This window comes from Parasteatoda tepidariorum, chromosome X2 (assembly GCF_043381705.1).
Source record: "Parasteatoda tepidariorum isolate YZ-2023 chromosome X2, CAS_Ptep_4.0, whole genome shotgun sequence".
Lineage (NCBI taxonomy): Eukaryota > Metazoa > Arthropoda > Arachnida > Araneae > Theridiidae > Parasteatoda > Parasteatoda tepidariorum.
This window is the reverse complement of record NC_092215.1, coordinates 6,582,000-6,591,762: the sequence shown is the minus strand read 5'-3', so window position 1 is coordinate 6,591,762 and position 9,763 is coordinate 6,582,000. Positions and strand designations below refer to the sequence as shown.

Genomic DNA, 9,763 nt, shown 5'->3' with positions numbered 1-9,763 from the left:
ATATTTAGGATATATTGACTGGCCCGCAAAAATGCTCATCTCGGGCCGCGAGTTTGACACCCCTGCTGTATATGTTTGACTGTATTAGGCTGTTTTTTATAATTAAAAAAATTCCAAAACATACTATTTTTGCTTGTTATTAGTGCTTCAGAAAAAAATATATGTACAAAAGGGTCACCGGTGTCTCATCTACGTCAAAGTATTAAGAAATAGACTCCCTATTGGGCTTCAGTGGATAGGAATAAATTAATCGAAAATAATCAGTCTGTTCGCATTGCAGGTAATTCAATTCTAAATTCCATTTGCTGTCGTCATTAACTCTACCCTTCCGCAGTGAAATGTAAAACGAGATCCGGGACAATAGATTAGAAGGAAGTACTATTATTGGAAGTAGTTAGGAAAAGGACGGAATAAAATACGCCAACCATTATTGTCTTAAGATATCATACTCTATTATTCAAATGCAACTTACGGGGAAAACTTTATCGATTTATTCAGATTATTCCTTACTTTTAATTTTTATTATCGATTAGAATATTTCTCTGTTTATGAAATATTCATTTCGATGTGAAGTTTGGTTCCAACTGTGCATCGTACCATCATGAATATTCACAATTATTTTGATTCGTTATTATATCTGGACTGTGTGTTGTAAAACCATTATTAAAGAGTTTTCTTGAAGATGTAAATTGAAAGGGATCTGTCTGTTTTTATTTGTTTAAAAATGATATTAATAGAGTTTTAGTTCAAAGATGATTCGTAAAATAAGGTTGAACATTTCGAGGATTCTATTTATTCAGGTATAAATTTATCGTTTCTAATTATTTGGATCGATTCGAATATCTCTTTTATACGTGTAATGAAATATTCATTTCTAGTTGAAGCTTTCAAGTTAAATATTCACCGCAGCATCATGAATATTGACATTTATTTTTTCCTCGACTATTTATAATAAAGCTATTACTTAAATATTAAAGTTTTCCGGAATATGTAAATCATAATGAAATTTTGCATTACTCGAATACAATAGTGTTTTCAGATGGTATTGGTAGTTCTTTAGATCAAAAGTAATTAAGAAAATACGACTGAAAGTTGCGAATGCTATATTTATTCATATAAAAGTTTCTCCTTTTATAATTATTATTATTAATCACAATAAACCTATCACTGTTAATGAAATTTTTAATGAAATATTCATTTCTAGTTAAAGTTAGAAAAGAAATATGCATCGCACTATCATGAATATTTACATTTATATTTCATTTTTTAGAGTACCTTGCCTATGCATAATAAAACTATTACAATCTTAGGAATAAAACTGTCACTTCTGATGATTCAACAGTCCTTGCAATGATTCAACAATCGTCGCAAAAATCACGTGAGTTGTGACGAAACACGCACTCGCAAATATATGACGAAAATGTTTCCTCAACTTAGAAACTTATTGCGGCTCATTGTGGGAGATTGTTAACTAAAATGAAGAATAGACGATTGAAACTAGAATGGCGAATAATCATTTTTTAAGGAATTCTGTTTGGGCCCTCAGCAGTTCTGAGCCCCGGGACAACTGCCCCTTTCTCCCCCCTCCTTAACTACGGACTTGTTTACATGTTAATTACATACTTACTTAAATTACCATATAAAATAGAAATGCCTGCTATTTTTTCAATTAAACTTAATTTAACAATTAAATTTAACATAAAGTAAACAGGCGATACCTCGCTGCTGAAAGACCGATTGATTTGACTTTTTCTAGAAAAAAATAGTTTATAAAAAAGCAGTACATGATACAACAAAACAATACTATAAAGAGCAATTTAAATAGAAGAAATTGGAATAGTTCTTTTCAGAAATTCGCTATTATTATCAAGACTTTATTTTAAGAAGTGAACAAATACTTCATTCTCATGTTAAGTACTACTTGTTTCCTGTTCAACTCGTATAATCTCAATTACTACACCCAATGAAGCACATAAAAGGATAAATAAATTATAATGGAAAAGAAACAGCTTTTCCCGAAAACGTCTTTTCTTTAGTGTTTTGTTCGGACGAAGAAAAAGTGGTGAGTGGTTAGACAGATTTAGCGGACTTCATAATTCATTAAAGTGTTTATAGCTCCTTAAAAAAATACGTTAGCTGTAATTTTTTTCAAAAGATAACTAAACTTTATTTTAGCTAAACAAATATTCACTTTTTCCCCCTTGTAAGTTAGTTTAAAAGGAGACAATATTGTAGTGGTTTTAAAAATCTGCTTTTCTATTATAATTAGACACTGTATACAGCATTTTGTATCGTTTTCTTCAAAGCAAAAATAGTAAAACTATCAGTACCAAATATTATATTGACGTAAACGTGTTTGTAAGATGATTCTGAAAACGTTGACTGTATTTTGACACAGTAAAATTAAAGCGAATCAATTTTTTTCTTGAAATGTACTTATTTTATATAAAATTACCCGGAGAAAAAAGTATGGAAAAATTAACGTAATGGCATTTATGTTAAAAAATTTGGTTAAAATACCTCTGGTTCATAAAACCAAAATACATGGTATTTAAACCATTCATTTGGTAATTTTTCCATTCAAATGGCAACGGCTTACAGATCTTATGGTTTTCAAAATTATAGTTCTTATTACCACACATTTAATAAAATTAAAAAAACTGTAAAGTAAATTTGAACAAATAAATTTAACCAAGTCTCTAAGATACCATGGTAAAATTAGAATTTTTATCACACTTGCAAAATTTTATCACACATTATAAAATCATATTTTCTTGTTCATTTTACCAAAACCATTACCAAAGCTTCGCTAAAAATTACCGAGGATTTTGGTGTTCTCATAAAGAAAGAAACACGGTAAATGTTACCATATTCTGATAGCTATGACCAAACTTTTTTCTCATTGCATCTAGAGTTACTTTTAATAATACCCGTACATTTAGGTTCGAAAAGGTTTAACCAAAATTTTTTCATTAAATTAAAAAAAAAACTTCGATATTGTAAACAATAATTATACATGAATTATATTATTTATTTCTCTTGGCACCGTATTTTAAAAATAGTTCACATATCTGTGCTTAATGAAAAAACATTTTCTCAATTTCATTAAGAAAATGGACTTATGATAAATGCATTAAACATAATTCTTTAGAAGTCAAACTGGTGAAAATTCTTGATCAGTAGGCATAGAATCAATTGCATAGTTTCGCATTTAGTCAGAATACAGTTATGTTCCTTCAAAATCAAGTTAAGAAAAGCCTACGATATTATACAATCAAAGTAGCGGCTCTGGAAAAGAACAAAGAACAAGAAAACAAAAATGATAAATGTCACTAAATCACCTCAGTGTCATGGAATCTATCTTTATTTGAAAAAGTTAAAAACTATGAGGAGGTTAAGTCTTTGGGGAAGATAAGGCCTCTACTGAGTAACATACACTAAAATTGAGTCTACTCAATATGTTTTATAAGTGTATATTTTGTAAAGCAATTTCAACTGAATGAAATCCATTCCATTTTAGAAAGTTAAGCTTTTATTCTTTGTTGTGGAAAATCTAATTTAGGAAAAGCGGTAAACTATAATTTAATATAAATTCTTACATTTAAAGCGGATATACGCTGAAAGAAAATGGATTCGAGGAAAATATTATACCAAATATTGCAAAACTATTACTAAGAGTAAAACAAAAAACTGATTTCATAAAAATAATCTCTGGTTTTAAAATAATTTGAAAAGAAAGCCCTCCCTGCAAACAAATGTTAATATTTATTCTATTATATTAATTTTATTTTCATTTCCCCAACGTATAGTGAATAAACATCGAAACAAACACATCAAAGACTAGCCTCAAAATTTATTTTTAGAGAGAAACTTTGTCAACAAAAACGCAAATTAGTTCTACTCAAACGCGAAAGATGAAGAAATTTGGATAAAGACAAAATTTTTAAAAGAGCAAACAAGTCAAATCATTTTGAAAAGGATACAAATCATACAAAAACAAAAATAAAGTACATTTTTGTTTTCAAAGAGAAATTGAGAAAGCCGAATGTTTTCTTTTTCATACCTATGATTGAATTCGAGGACGAAAAAGATGATTTCACTTTCTTCATAGAAATAAGATGAAAGAAAAACGTTCCGCTATAAACGCTATCCAATTTTTTGAATATATTTTGTTCAGCCTTACCTCGTGAAAATAAACATTTCGAAGTAAAATAGCTCGTGGAATAAAGACTTAAGGAATGTTTATTATTTGCTAGCCAGGCTTCGGTTGAAAGGAAAAGTAATGGGCTTTGTAAAACATTTTTTGAAAACATGAATTGAAAATTCAAAGAGTGTCAGTGTATATATCCAAAAAAAAGAAACATTTCATTATTAAACCTAAACTTTTGCTTACATTTGGCGATGAAAACAATTTCTCCAGAAAATTCATGTTACGTAAAAGCTAAAAGTTTCAAAACTAAAAATATGTTATTATATTCGTATATTTATGCAAGCAATGAATTATTGTTATTTTTAGTTATACCATAAATGTTGCTAAGTAATTATATTCCTAGTTTTTCATATTTTATGTAATAAATAATTCCTAGTTTTAAATCCTAGTCAATGATTAATCATTTTATCCTCAGTTTCATAATATAAATAAAGATAAATTATTATATTCCTAGATTTTTTCCTAAAATAATGATAAATTATAACAAAAATTCACAGAGTGAGTGTCAGTGTATATATCAAAAGAGAAGAAACTTTCTATTATAAAATTAAAATTTTTGCCATAATTGGCAATGAATACAATTTCATCAAGAAATACTTGTTGCCAAAAAGCTAAAAGGTTTTGAACTAAAAATAAGTTATTATATTCGTACTTTTGTGCGTGAAATGATAAATTAATATCCCTAATTAAAACCATAAATATTGATAAATAATTATATTTCTAGTTTTATATCTTATTTAATTATTCATTCCTAGCTTTATAGTATAAGTACTGATTAATTAAAATATGCTTAGTTTCATATCATAAATAAAGATAAATTATTACATACCTAGGTTTATTTCTGAAATAATGATAAATTATTAGATCTCTAGTTTTATATGCTAGGTAATGAAAAAATTGTTCTATACAAAGTTTTACTTTTATCATAAGAGCTGATAAATTATTTTACGCTTAGTTTTATATCGTAAGTAATGATAAATTATCACATCTTTCACCTTTTATCTTAAGTAATAAGAAATAATTATATTAAATAAATGGGAATCAATCAAATAATGGGAATAAATCTCTAAAATGGGATTTTACGGATGCTGCATGCAGGTTGCAAATATTTTTACCGTAGTTTGATCAAGAATTTTCTGCAGTGTAATTTTATATAAATAGTGATGAATAACGATTTACCCTTCTTATATTATAAGTAAAGATACTGAGAAAACTAAAATGGTGATCACGATTGTTTCAGAAAATAAAGTATGTTTGATTTGTTTGAGCCAAATCTTTCAAATTATCATTTTTTGCATGTACAAAATTTCATTCGTGTAAAAGATTCTACAAACTTTGGTGGAAAAACAGAAACAAAATATTTAACAGGCAAATCGAGTGCAAATAGAACAAATGCAAAAGCAACCAGTTAAAGAATTTACTCAATGAAGTATAACGGAATTTTAAGCTTGATTGAGATAATAATGTGCCATTAAAGCTCTGTTTTTACATTTTTAATTAACTAAAACTTCAAAGATCTATCTATGAAATTTCAATGGCAAGGAAGTTTAAATTTAGCTATGAATGAATCCGAAACAACCGAAATTTTCTTTCTGCTTGTAAGCGCTAATTAAGCTTTAACGACTAAAACATAGCAGAGAGTCATGGTTTTGTAGCATTAGAACAAAGATTATCATTGCTGGTTGGACCCTTGAGACAAGTTTTTGCTAAAGTTTAATTTTTCAAAAACATATCTATCCAAACATTTTAAAAGTTGAATGGCAACATAAAATGATATTGATGACATTTCATTTAAAAAATAGGCAAATTTTTAGTAATATATTCTTACTGATTCCTTTAAGCAATTCAAAAAAAATATCAACTACACTGGTAGAAATTTCTCTGAAAAAATAGTTAAATAACAATTTATTTAATTGTTATTTTACTGTATTCAACAAAACAGTTATATAAACGTAAGTAACATGGTAATCAAACAGTTAACTGTAAGAAAAACCGTTTATTAACTGCTTTTACCCAATACGGTTAAACAACCGGAATTTTATCGCACCAGCTAAGGACACCTAATGAAGCCACTTAGTTCCTTTCATCTGGGTACTTATTATGGCCAAGAGGCCTAATCTGTCAGTCTCATGACCGATGGGACTGGGGTTTGAGTCCCGGCGTTGACACCGTGATATTTCCTCCATTTTTTTCAGCGCATGAAGAGTTTCCTGTGTCCAGCACTCCCCAATTTATTTCCAGCATTCTCCATTGCCTATTATCTAACGAAAAGCCTAACTGTCTTTTCTTTAAGCGTTTTTTTTATGGTTCTGAAACCATGCTAGTTGTAAATGTTTAAGAAACCGCATAGTTTTGCATTCATGGTTTTATAATCATATTAGTTGTAAAGGGTTTGAAAACCGTTTACCATAATTTTAGAATGAAAATTCCAACAGTGTGTTCAGTTGTTTAAATTTAAATTATAATTTAAAAGTTTCCCTGTTTCGTGCTTGAAGAGGTAAGAAAAATTTTAATACTCTCTATACTATTTTAAGATTTAATAAAAAGCGTGTTAAATAATGTGTGTTAAATATTGCGTAACTATAATAATGGAAATAATGTGCTAAAGTGTATAAAATATATTTTATGTGAACAAAACTCTAAGTATGCAAGATTTTATATTAAAACATTACTTTTAAAAGACGAAGGTTAATGAAGAAACTTCACTTTTTTAGCTGCAATAAATTCCAAACATTTTCCAAAAAACTAAAAATGCTTACTAAACTCTTAACTCGAATCAATTAAATGAAATAAAAAATTGTCTCGTAAATTCTTTACTTATAATGACTTTCATAAGAAGTGCCGTTGCGATACGATTTTAATTAAGATTTTTGAGCTTTCCTAAGCAAGTTACTTTTAACATCGTCTGCTCTTATTTTTTCAATAAGCACTTATGTATTTTAATTTTAAAAGTGAAATTAAAGCATCATGCTTTTTTTTAAAAAAAGAGATTAAAAAATTTTATAATATCTCCGTGTTATTTATGTAGACTTTTGAATAATGAAATAGTATGTTAATAAAGTAATAACTAAAATTTTTCAAGCTTTTATGTTTTTGTAATAAAATGAAATGAAATTGATAAATTTCACTTCCTTTTATTACAAAAATATGAAAACTAATCTTCAAAGAACGATTTACTGTCTTTTTAAAATTGTCTGATTAGTTACTGAAAAAAATATAATTTTAATGATTTTACGAGACTGAAAAAAAATTTGTTTTATTTTTCGTTTGAGTCAAAATTATTATTTTTTTAATTTTGTGAGTTTTGTGTCTATTGTATTCTTTAATAAATTCTTAAATAAATAAATAATAGTTTCAATCTAGACGATTTTGACATGTTTAAAAAAATAACTAGACTCAAATTAAAAATAAAAATTAAAAGAATACTTATCATTCGGAGACCAATCACGGATTCTATTCTGTATTTTTTTCAAAAAGGTAAATACTGGAAGCCTAATTGCTTCATTTTTCAGTAAAACAAAATAATTTCTTTTTTCTTCGAAATATAATAATAATATAAATCGTTATATATATTTTTTTTATCTTAACCCATGAATTTTCGATAACAGGAATAGAAGAAGAGAAAAATTTAGGCGGACTGACTACTTGGATGGCCTAAAATTTGTTAAGGTAATGTACTGGAAATTTTAAGCTAAGAACTAATATAAAATAGAATTCTGAGGAAGTAAGAAGATGAATGTTTTTAAAGCTAAAACAGCCGTCACATTAGAAGTTAGTAACTTAGCGTAAGTGTTAATTCCCTATCACTATTTTTTTAAAGTTACTTTTTATATGTAACTTTCTCTTTCAAACGTATCGCCAATCGGGAGCTAATTTACAATCCAGCAGCTTTTAACGATTCACTCTCGTTTTTGAGATTTTCTCCTTGGTTGTAATTGGTCCTAATTATAATACAAGCTTTTATTTCTCATAAAGCTTTTATTTTTCATCTCAAAAAGGACACGAATCAAGCTTTTTTTATTTAATGAAGGCCAAATGAAAGAAAGTTCGTCAAGAGCAGTGGCCGGGGATGGTTTAAACGGAAATTTCTTATTTTATAATTTTAATTGTCAAAGTATCAATAAAATTTAAGCGTAAAAGAGGAGTGAAAACTTCAATGAAACACGTAATTAAAGTAACAGTTATTAAAATCACACACGAAACAAAATTGCAACGGAAATTTAACCTTGTCTCTTCAAATATAATTTGATCGTAGTGGAATGATCACAAAGACGCGGCTCCCAGTAGAACACAAGCATCACTGTCTGCAGTCAGTAAGCGGGTGGGTGACCACTTTGATCAACCGGAATAGGGACAGAGGGGGCGCGGTCCTCGTTAAACTGTTCTACCGTAAAGTGCTCGCTCGCAGGTCATCGGGCTACGAAAGCAGGGGTGCCATCTCCTCTGCAGGGGATCAAAATTGCGATGGCATATCTTGGAATCACCCTCAGGGATGTTTCCCACACTGTCGCCAATAGCCCATTATACAGCTCCAGTGCAATCTAAATAAAGTACCCACCATCAAAATATAATTTCTTTTTTCAATTCTCTATTCTACTTTTGATCACATATTATACAGGGTTAGCACTAATGATTTTAAACATTTACATTTTAGAATATATTACACGAACATACTATTATTCCACGAACATATTAATGATACATGAAATTAAACAAAAATTTTCTTAGGTGTGTGAGCCAGCAAACAACGGATTTATAATAAAATTCACTGTGTTTTTTCACACTCTGAATGGTTTTGCACAAATAATCGTTCTTTAAGCTCTTGCATTTGTCGTTAAGTTCAAATACTGTAACTCTATTAGAAGTCACATGGTCTGGAGATCTTGGTAGCTATACTTCATACAAAAAAATGAATATTTGTAACTTAATTATGATTTCAATTTCGTTTATCTTTTACTACAATATGTGTAATGGTTTTGATATTTAAAATCGATGCCCATTGCAGAAATATGCGTTCTTTAAAGTAATTACATTGTTTTCGGCATCGCAGCTTAGTTAAACAACTGGAAGACGATCAATCTTAGAGATTGCATATGAATCACATAGAGATCTTTGTGATTAGGTGTTGAAGTGTAAATCTCACCATCGTTGTCGAAACAATACCAGAACTTAATGTATGATTTTGCAGCATAAGATATCACTGAGAATGTAACACAATATGTTTTATTAACTTAATTAAAGTTCTTATGTTTGTCGTAAAATGAGTCGCATATTGAACATCTGTAAATATTTGGTATACATTTTTTTTTAAATTTCATGTAACCTTTATTGGATTATGTGTAGTAGTTTTAAAAATATGAACTTATCATGCATTTTGCAAACTTTGTTATTCCTTTCCCAGATAGCAAGGTTTATTTTAAATCAGAAAAAACCTTTTAACATAAACCTAAAAAGGTTTGTTATACGTGTGAACTTTCTAACCTTAAAACGAAATCTGTGACAATCTGCTCTATTCTAGGCACATTACCCTAATCCAAAACCTTGGAAAACAAA

At 28.5% G+C, this 9,763-nt stretch overlaps 1 protein-coding gene and 1 long non-coding RNA gene across 3 annotated transcripts in view; one reads left to right on the top strand and one right to left on the bottom strand.

The window, feature by feature from the left end:
* LOC139427288 (uncharacterized) overlaps positions 1 to 7,989 on the top strand; it is a 64,354-nt gene extending 56,365 nt beyond the window's left edge. For both annotated transcript variants that reach the window (XR_011638404.1, XR_011638405.1), the window contains exon 3: positions 7,819 to 7,989. This is a non-coding gene — a long non-coding RNA (uncharacterized lncRNA). The remainder of the gene's footprint in view (positions 1 to 7,818) is intronic.
* Positions 1 to 9,763, bottom strand: part of LOC107453500 (uncharacterized) — an 89,907-nt gene that overhangs the window by 58,089 nt on the left and 22,055 nt on the right. The window lies entirely within an intron of this gene.